Raw genomic sequence first — 9,900 nt, forward strand, 5'->3', positions numbered from 1 at the left:
TGAGAAATTTCATCCACCTCATTTGAACAGCCAGTAGAAATCTCTCTCAAAAACGGGAGAAATAGACTCAATGTAAAACAAATTAAGTGTTTCAAAAACGATATTTTTCCGTTGTCACTCTATATGAGTCGCTGTGATTCCCCTTCTCTCCGTCCTCTGCCTCTGAATGAGCCATTAAGCCAAGTCCGCTGATTAATATACTGCATGTGTCAGGTTAAATTGATTCATTGAAGTAAATGGTTTGATGAGGGGTCAGTCCACAAATCTCCCAGGACTAATGTGAAGCTAATGGCAAATGACAACAGGATCCAGCTAAACACGAGACAGCTAGAGTCGTCAAGGTCACAGGAGCGAGCAGTTTGGGGGGAGAAGAAAGTTGGTGATTGCATGATGAAAAATGACATCTACAGCTAGAAATGTCATTTTTCATTTTTAAATAGAAGCACACTACTATTCATAAAAAGTTATTTATAGAAAGAAAAAAAAACGTGGAAAGCTGTTTCTTCCTTTTTATGTTACGGCTGCAATTTTTTCAAACTAGGATTTGAAAGCTTTCAGGAACAACTGGATTCTGGGCAGAGTGGGATTTTCAGATATTCAATTCATAACTAGTGCCTTGATGTTTTCCAGTAACATGAATGTGTGGAGCCATAAAATGGGAAATAAAGAATGAAAAAATGCGACAGCCTCTAAATTGGAGCGATTTGGGGACTAGTGTATAAAAACACATCTATAACTGCTAAAGCCTTCCATTATTCCATTCTGCAGCCCCGTGTCGCTCTCTCACTCCCACGGAGCTACAACTTTCATGTTTTTGAGTGTGACTTGGCGGCTCTGCATGGGAGGTCTGAGTGCACCGCTAACCCTGAGCCCGTGCGGGGGGAAACAACATCAACCAAATGACTGAATAATTGAATGACCAAAAGAAACAGCCCGCACTGCCAAGCGGATCAATAGACTCCACCATTCCCCATTAGACTTTCACTACTCTCCCTCACTTCCTTTCTTTCCCTTTCCCCCCATTCATTTCTTCCTTGGTCTCTCACGCTATTCTTTTTAACTCAACCTCTTGCTGTATTTCATTAGTCTATCTCTTGCTATCCTTTTTCTCTCTCTATGTCCGACTGTCTCAGTCTTTGTCCATTTCTGACTGTCTTTCGGTCACTTCCATTTTGTTACCTCTCTTTTTCTCTATCCCTCCTCTTTTTTCTCCCTTTCTCCCACTCATTTTCTGTAAAATCCTTTAGACTCTCCTGTCTGCATCTGCAGTGCCAAACCTACTCCCCTTCCCTCGCCTTTTCTCTTTTCATCTCACATCGCAAACAAAAAAGGCCATTTTCAGTTGTTTTCAATATTTAGTCTGTTTCCATCAAGGGTATGACAAACCAATATATCAAGTCAATATTAGACTTTGCCAAGTCAGTGTGGCTGATGTCATGGTGGATATTATATACTTTTATCTGGGAGAGCCAATGAATACACAGGTTGTGAATGTAAAGCATTTAAACTTACTCAAGGGAAACACTGGTTAACTGGGGTGATATTGGCTAAGAGCACAAAAACAGTTGCTGAAAGAAAAGCAGCTGAACTTCAGAGGTATTGAATCTGCCTTCATGGACTCAAAATCTCTTCAAACCTAGCCTCAATATTTATTCACTCTCTGACTTCTCCCACTGAGAAAACTGCGTTCCATCACCCTCATCTTTACCACGCTCTCATCCTTCCTTCCTGTAAATATGAGCTGGGCCTGCATCAGAGATCCCATCTCAGGAGACAGCGGCATAGCCAGCGAAGCAGAAAGACACTGTTGGATTTCACAAAAGAGGTTAACAGGTGAACACAGAGAAGGGTAGGGAGATGGGAAATGGATGAGCGGTGGTGTTTTCCTGTGCTGCCACTCTGAGCGTGTAACCCTCAGTCGAGCCTCATGAACACATTGATGTATCTACCTGATCAGACGAGCAGCGGCCACTGAAGCAGAGTAACAATCTGACTTGTTCAGGTACAGTATGTAACAGAACATGAGGTTTTGTGCCGAGATTGAAAATCTTTACCAGAGCAGGAGAAAACTTTCACAGTGTGGACATTTTGCTGCTCTTCACCTGCAAAAATGGTGAGTTAAGGCTTATGATCAGGTTTAAATTGAGAATTTCTCGAGAAGTTTTTTTAGTGTTCTTGAAAATTGAAACCATATTTCTAAAAAAATGGAAGTTCCTTGTCTCAGTTTGTTGCTTTTCTTACTTTTCCTTGTTCTTGCTTTACTTGTGATTAAGGCAACAAGACTATGGCACCAAACAATCCTTAACACAGACATATAGATTTTAACATAATTACAGTGGAAACCACCTATAGTGATCATGGATATAGTAATCAACCAAGCTTGGGACAGGATCATTACTATGCACATGCTGTTTAAATAATTTGGTTATGGTGATCAAGCATTAAAAATAATAGTAATAATAATAATATGCTTTATATATAGCACTTTTTGAAACAGAGGTAGCAAAGTGCTTCAACAAAAAGCAAGAAAAGTAAATAAAAACTTGAACACATGAAAGCAGTTTTATGAATGAATAAAAATAAATGAACTAGTAAAACAAAAGGTGAAAAGACAGAGATAAAAACACAGTAAAAACACAACATCACATGAAAACAAGTCTATAAAAATAGGTTTGAAGAAGAGATTTACAACAAGTCACTGACTCTGCAAGCCTCATCTCCTCAGATAGGCCGTTCCAAAGCCGAGGGGCTCTGATGGCAGAAGCAGGGCCACCTTTAGTTTTGTATCTCGACTTTGGAACAGCGAGCAGGGCTCGACCTGAGGATCTAAGGCTGCGTGCAGGCACATAAAGCGTCACCAATTCTGTGATGTAGCTTGGGGCCAGACCCTGCATGGCGATCCGCAAAATTTGTATTATGTGATCAACTTCACACTGACAAAAAATACATATTCTGTGATGATAAAAAAAGGAGACAGAGAGTCAGAATTGATTGATTTAAGTAAATTAAAGCATCTGTGCCAATCAACAAACACAAGAAGTGGTCGATACTCTTATAGTCTAAGATCACTGGGGTAAAGGTGAGTTTAATTTTGGTTTTGTTGTCACTATTCTGTCCATTTTATGGGTTAATATAAAAGTACGTTTTTTCGTTCCTTTTTCGTTCCTAATAAACATTAATAAATCCTGTAATCCAGTTTTTTCCATAAAGGGGTTTAAATAGTAAAGACAAATTTAAGAATGACTGACGTCACCTCAGTATACAGAAGAGATTGCATTATGAGTGAGAAGTGAGTGAAACGTAAACTAAGACCTCGAGAAGCATCATCGCTGGGTGTGCGTCATATGGTAATTCAAATTAAAATGGAATTAAATTAAAATGAATAAAAATAATTAAATTAATGGTTATGTTAAAACAGTTCTCACATTTTCCAATTAACACCCTGTTTGAATAATTTATTCAATGTTTATTAAAGAAAAAAGGATTATATAAGACTGGTTCAACCCACAAGAGTCTACGAGGTCATCATACACTCTCAGGGTACGAACACTACAGCCGCCTTCTCAGTTCCTTGCACTTTTGAAGTTTGTTACCATGTCTCTGATATTACCTGTCTACCTGTGACTAGCATCACCTGCCTTCCTGACAATGCTCAGCCCTTGTTCATCCAACCCTAGTCTGTTTAAATTAAATTGTTTGGGTGCCTGACTGCTTCACCCATTGCCTTCTCTGTCTGATCTGGATTCTAGAAATTGGACTGTTTGGGAAAACTTGACTCCTCGACTGAGTATTCTGTCAACCTGTCCAAAATCTCAACCCCTGTTGCAAGTTTACTTTACACCCTTTAAACCCATGTGTACCAAGTAGGGTGTATGCACACCTGAAACTCTGGACCAAAGTCCTAACCATCATATCTTTGTTACATTTTTTACATTTGATCAAGTAAGTTTTGGTTTCATGTTGAAATTTAGGGAGTGATGAACAATGCCTATTTGTTTGACCTATCTTTGTCCTGTCATCATGCTTAGGTGGATTGGTTTGTACACAGGTGTGAATGTGACATCAGCGTATAGTCAGTTTGGATATTGTATTCATTGTTTTTTTTTTGAATGAAGTGAATTAAAAAAAACTCTTTCCATTTGAATGGAGAAAATAAATTAGGTGGTCATTGCCAATGTAACATTATATATTACTATCAGCAAAATGAACGTCTTTGTTGTTCAAACACTATAATGTTGGAGACTGGAGACAAGACTGCAACCAATCCTGCGAACCGCTTCAGGTTTTCCTCCTCAATTGTTTAATCCTGTCTCAACCTGCAATTGGTCTAATGGTTAGAACTAACCATAAACTGTATTTTCAAACCATGAGCTTGTGGTATTTGATTCGGACAGAGATCACTTATTTTGGTCAGACTAAATGTTGGTCTGTTGGCCTGGACCAGGGGTTGGCAACCCGCAGCTCTGGAGCCGCATGCGGCTCTTCAGCCCCTCTGCCATGGCTCCCTGTACAGTGTTGTGCATTTTGAAGCAGCCGCTCACTGAGTGACCGACTGCTTCTTAACAGTGGAAACAGTGAAAACACAGAGATTCTCTGGTCACAGCTGATCAGAAATCAGTGCTGCATCTTTTTGATCAGAGCAGAAAGCTGCAGTTGGTTTGGAGAGGCGGTGGACTAGTGGCAGAAACTTGGACTATGGGCAGGAAAGGTCTCTGGTTCGTCTCTGGTTCGACTCCACAGAGAAACAACAAAAAGACGAACCTCGATTGATCTGTCCAAAAATCCAAGAGGATTCTCCCTACCCTGTCTAGTGCCCCTGAGCAAGGCACCTTACTCCCCCAACATCTGCTCCCCGGGCGCCGTACATGGCTGCCCACTGCTCTGTGTGTCCTGCACCAGATGGGTTAAAAGCAGAGGTTAAATTTCCCTCCTTGCATGAGTGTGCTTGTGCATGTCTGTGCATGTGTTTGGGACAAATAAATGTATCCTAATCTTAATCGTATCTTAATCGTTTCTACCGAGCTTCAGTTTCTGTGTCCGCCTCCGGTCTGACCTGCTCTTACTTTTTGTTTTAATATTTCATCAATTTAAATATGCGTCAATTCCTATTACGTCTACAGCCCGGCACTTTTCCCTGCAGGTCTCTAATCTAGAGTTTCCGGCCCCCGGCCTCGGTAAACTAAATATGGATAAACCCCCCCAAAAAAAAGTCTGGGAGGAAAAAAGAGAGATTCATTCTGCGTGAACAGATTCATTTGCTTTCACTGCCAAGGATGCAGGTTTACTTGTATGCTTGATATGTGGCGAGGAATTGGCAAACAACAAAAAATGTAATGTTTAAAGACATATCGAAAAAAAGCACAAAGCATTTGCTAGAAAGTAAAGAGCTGGAGGAGAGCGAAAAAAGCAGTTATGTGTTTAATTTATTTCAAAGTAGGCCTACAATTGCCAGTGTATTTTGTGTTTTCCTTTGTGGTAACAGGTAAAAATAGCAATAACGTGTTTACATTTTCTTTATTGTCGTTCTATAATTTCATAAATGCAACAAACTATAGTTTATATATACATATATATATATATAAAACTTTATAAGCTGTATAATCAAATATGTTTTGCGGCTCCAGACAAATGTTATCTGGGGGAGGAGGGGTCAAAATGGCTCTTTTGATAGTAAAGGTTGCCTACCCTTGGCCTGGACCATGGTCTGAGGCACCTTTCACACCTGTCATGTGGGTCAGGCTGATCTGTAAATATTAAAAGTACAACATCTCGCAAGTATTTAGCCATATGTTAAAAAATATAAGACCATGCCACCAATGTCACATTATCTGTATATTTTAGGCAACTCTCCAACCAGGATTTTCTCTGATCTCAATAGAGTGAGGTATACCAGTAGTTACCAGCTCTTTTCAACATGTTGCTTTGGGGAATCACTCGTGTCTGCATAGCAACAGAACTATGACTTGTTGACCTGGAAGAGGTTTCAATTCTCAGACTATATAAGAACATCCTCACTTTGTGGTGCTGTCTGTTACTTTTCCCTTAACTTAGTTAAACATTGAAGGCTCAACAAAATAACGGCTTGGTGATGCTTGATGTCAATGATTGCGTTGCTAAGGAAACTGAAGGTGCCCCCCCCCTCCAGCCTCTTAAAAACAACGAAGGATTATATAGACTTGAGAATCAAGGCACTGAAAACCAATTAGGAGAGGATGCCGCTTGGCACGCAGCTGTCATTCAGAATGAGCGTACATCATGAACAACGTCTCTTTATCCACCTGATCTCCAGACACACACACACACACGCACACGCACACGCACACGCACACACACACACACACACAGACTCGTACTGTCCACATTTTCCACCCACATCACTGTTTCAGCCTCTCTCTGCATGCAGCTCAGGGACACGGATGAAACCTGCCTGTCATGTCCCATCAGGTAAACCGGTTTACAACTGCAACTCCAATACAATGCACTCTTCTCCTGAAACATTGTACTATAATGATGAATATATTACGCCATGCATTGTCATTTAACACTTTATCTTTACTTTTCATAGTGTTTACCATCTATTGAGTGTGGCCTGCAGTTAGCTGCTTGTGGTTAACTGAGTAAAAAAAGCACAATAACAGCAGCAGGAAAAGAACAGCAAAGCTAAATGTGACATCAAGTGAAACCTGTTCATGTCAGGGTTATCTTTTTCCATTTAATTAATGTTTTTCCATCTGAAGAGGAGGAAAATCTTGAGACCAGTTAAAATGCTGGCCTTTTGCCTCAATGATAAGTGCCTAGAAGTGTCCAGGTCATTCGGATTGGTCAGGACATTTCTAGGCATTTTGCTAATTTTAAGTGTCTAGAAGTGTCCCAAGTATTGCACTTTCGTAACCACTAGTGTAGGACATTTCTAGGCATTTTGCTTTAATTTAAAGTGCCTACAAGTGTCCCACATACTTTTGGTTAGGGGAATACAATACATGGGACACTTGTAGACACTTTACATTATAGCAAAATGCCTAGAAATATCCCGACCAATCAGAATGAGCCGGACACTTCTAGGCACTTATCATCGAGGTAAAATGCCTAGAATTGTCCCACACTCTTGGTTAGGGACATACAATACTTGGGACACTTCTAGGCACTTTACATTATAGCAAAATGCCTAGAAATATCCAGACCAATCAGAATGAGCCTGACACTTCTAGGCACTTATCATTGAGGTAAAATGCCTACAATTGTCCCACACTTTTGGTTACGGAAATACAATACATGGGACACTTGTAGGCACCTGACATTAAAGCAAAATTCCTAGAAATGTCCCACACTAGTAGTTACGGAAGTGCAATACTTGGGACACTTCTAGGCACTTATCATTATAGCAAAATGCAGAGAAATGCCCCAACCAATCAGAATTAGCCAGATACTTCTAGGCACTTATCATTGAGGCAACCTAACCACTTTTGGTTAGGGAAATACAATACATGGGACACTTTATGTTTTTGGGTAGTGTGCAAGGAAGTCTTACTAACAAGCTGCTGATGCAAAAAGATCCCTCCCTGTTCTACAGACAGCTCATCAAAATGAGTGACAATTTCTATGGAGTGAACTGCAGGGGGAGCAGACCTTAAGTAACTCTATACCTTTAACGGTTCAGGTAACCCAAATCACATAAAAGTACATATCTTCTCTATTAACCTTTGTGGTACAAAGTCATTTGGAGTGTTTTATTCATCCTGGTGAGATCTGTCTGGAAAATGATTGGTATTTTGTTCTGTTAAGGCATTGAGGAAACTTTGTCAACTTCCATCCATCCAGCATCTATACTGCTTATCCATTGAGGGATGTGCAAGGGCTACTTTCCCAGGTGCCACCCTGGACAGGTCGCCATCACACGGCCAACATACAGAGACAAACAACCATTCTCCCCTATAGTCAATCTAGAGTCTCCAATTACCCTAACCTTAATCTGCATGTCTTTCGACTGTGAGAGGAGGCCAGAGTATCTGGAGGAAACCCACACAGACAGAGAGAGAGTATTCAACATGGGGCTAAACACTGCACCACTGTGCCACCCGCAATGGTAATGTGTCTTAAGGCAGTTTTACAGGGTCTGTTTCTTATGATGAACATTGTTATGATGAAACTATCCACTGCATATTACAAATGGTAACCAGGCCCTTTTTGAGATACATTACTGGTTATGTTTTCAACGATTTGTCAATAACTTGAGCAGACAAATAACATTCTCATCAGCAAGAATCACTGTGATGTCTCTCAACATCATGAGATCTCAATGTGTCAGTCCAAATTGCAAGATACCAGATGGGATCTGTTTTATATGTTTTAATTTGCTCATAGTGTGTTAACAGACCTCATGATACATGATGTAATTCCAAAAAATTATGTTGTTTTTAAACATGAGGCAAGATAAAATGAGTTGTCCACGAGAATAACAGACATTTTCTGGTTCCCTTTTACCTGGAGGGGCCACCACCCTGATTATGTTGTCTTTAGGTTCAGGCAGAGAAAACTTATTGGCAAGGATTAATAAAAAATGAAGAAATCCTAATTCCTACAGCCCCTTCAGGCTATATTACTATAAGTATGGAGTATGGTCTCCTTTAATGCCCCGGAAGACTTGATTTCAAATATTAAGTATTATATAATGTAATTGTCTTCAATAACTACAATAAAATCCAATCTAAAGTTTAGGAAAGAAAACATCCTAATAACTTTCTCAACCTACAAGAGGATAACATGGAAATACTTAGTTGCAAGCAAAGTTAGAACTGCTTATAAACTTGATGATTTGACTCTGCGGGTCAAAACAGAAGTAAAACTAGGTGTGATTTTAGAATCCAGCCTAAGTTTTATAAACCACATTATCATCATTATTAAATGTGAAACAATAAAAACTGTTCCAACTCTGGCAGAAAATGTTGCTCATAGTCAAAGGAAAATAAGCGATAGAATACTTTAACCCTAATAACGGTTTGACTTTGAGGATGTGGTTTAACTACGGCCCGACTTCAGGGACAGTTCCCTCCCGGAGGTTAGTGAGCATGTGCAGTCAGTGGAGAGCTCTCACATGAAGGACACCATCATCTCCTTGCACTAAAAATCAGTGTGATAATAAGTATGTTAATTACTGCACAACACTACCCTGCAAAGTACTGCATGAGACCATGAAGCTATCCACTGACATACATCTGTTTACTAAATCTCCACAACTCTGTTGTCGGAGTCCTGCTCGCCGCTTTGGCAGAGTGAGAGACAAGCAGCCAGCCAGTCATCAAGCCAGTCAGCCAGTCAGCAAGGGGAGCACTGCCTCGCTAAGACACTGATTTATTGGACAATTTCACAGCAGTGTCCACAGTAATGGGACAGGATAAATGGCTGACCCCTCAGTGACTGAACTGACTCCTGGGGAAGAGCAGAGCGGGCTCCCACTCCGTGTATGTGTGTTTTATTTCCCTCTACCTCAGTGTGTTTTAAGTGTGTTGTAGCCAGTTTATGTGTATTTTTTATTTCTAAACCTCCCTTTTTTTATCACACACACACACAGACACACACACACACACACACACACACACGTACGCACTAATTCTATCTCCTCTTTACCCATACTCCACTGTCCTATTATGACTATATTACTCTGTGTGCATGTGTGTGTTAGCATGTGCGAATATGTCTTTACAGTGCACAGTTACTGTATGTATCATTACTCCTCCTCCCACTCTCCCATCTCTTCTTTATCTGTTTCATCTTTCCTGTCCGTATGTTGTTTTGCCAATAGCCTTGCCTAAGAGATATCTTCTCTGTCTAAACCAGTGCGCGTGTATATATGAGTGTGTTTGTGCATGTGTGTACATTTTTATGTACAGTGTTCTCCCTGTT

This window comes from Limanda limanda, chromosome 6, assembly GCF_963576545.1.
Source record: "Limanda limanda chromosome 6, fLimLim1.1, whole genome shotgun sequence".
In the NCBI taxonomy this organism is placed as follows: domain Eukaryota; kingdom Metazoa; phylum Chordata; class Actinopteri; order Pleuronectiformes; family Pleuronectidae; genus Limanda; species Limanda limanda.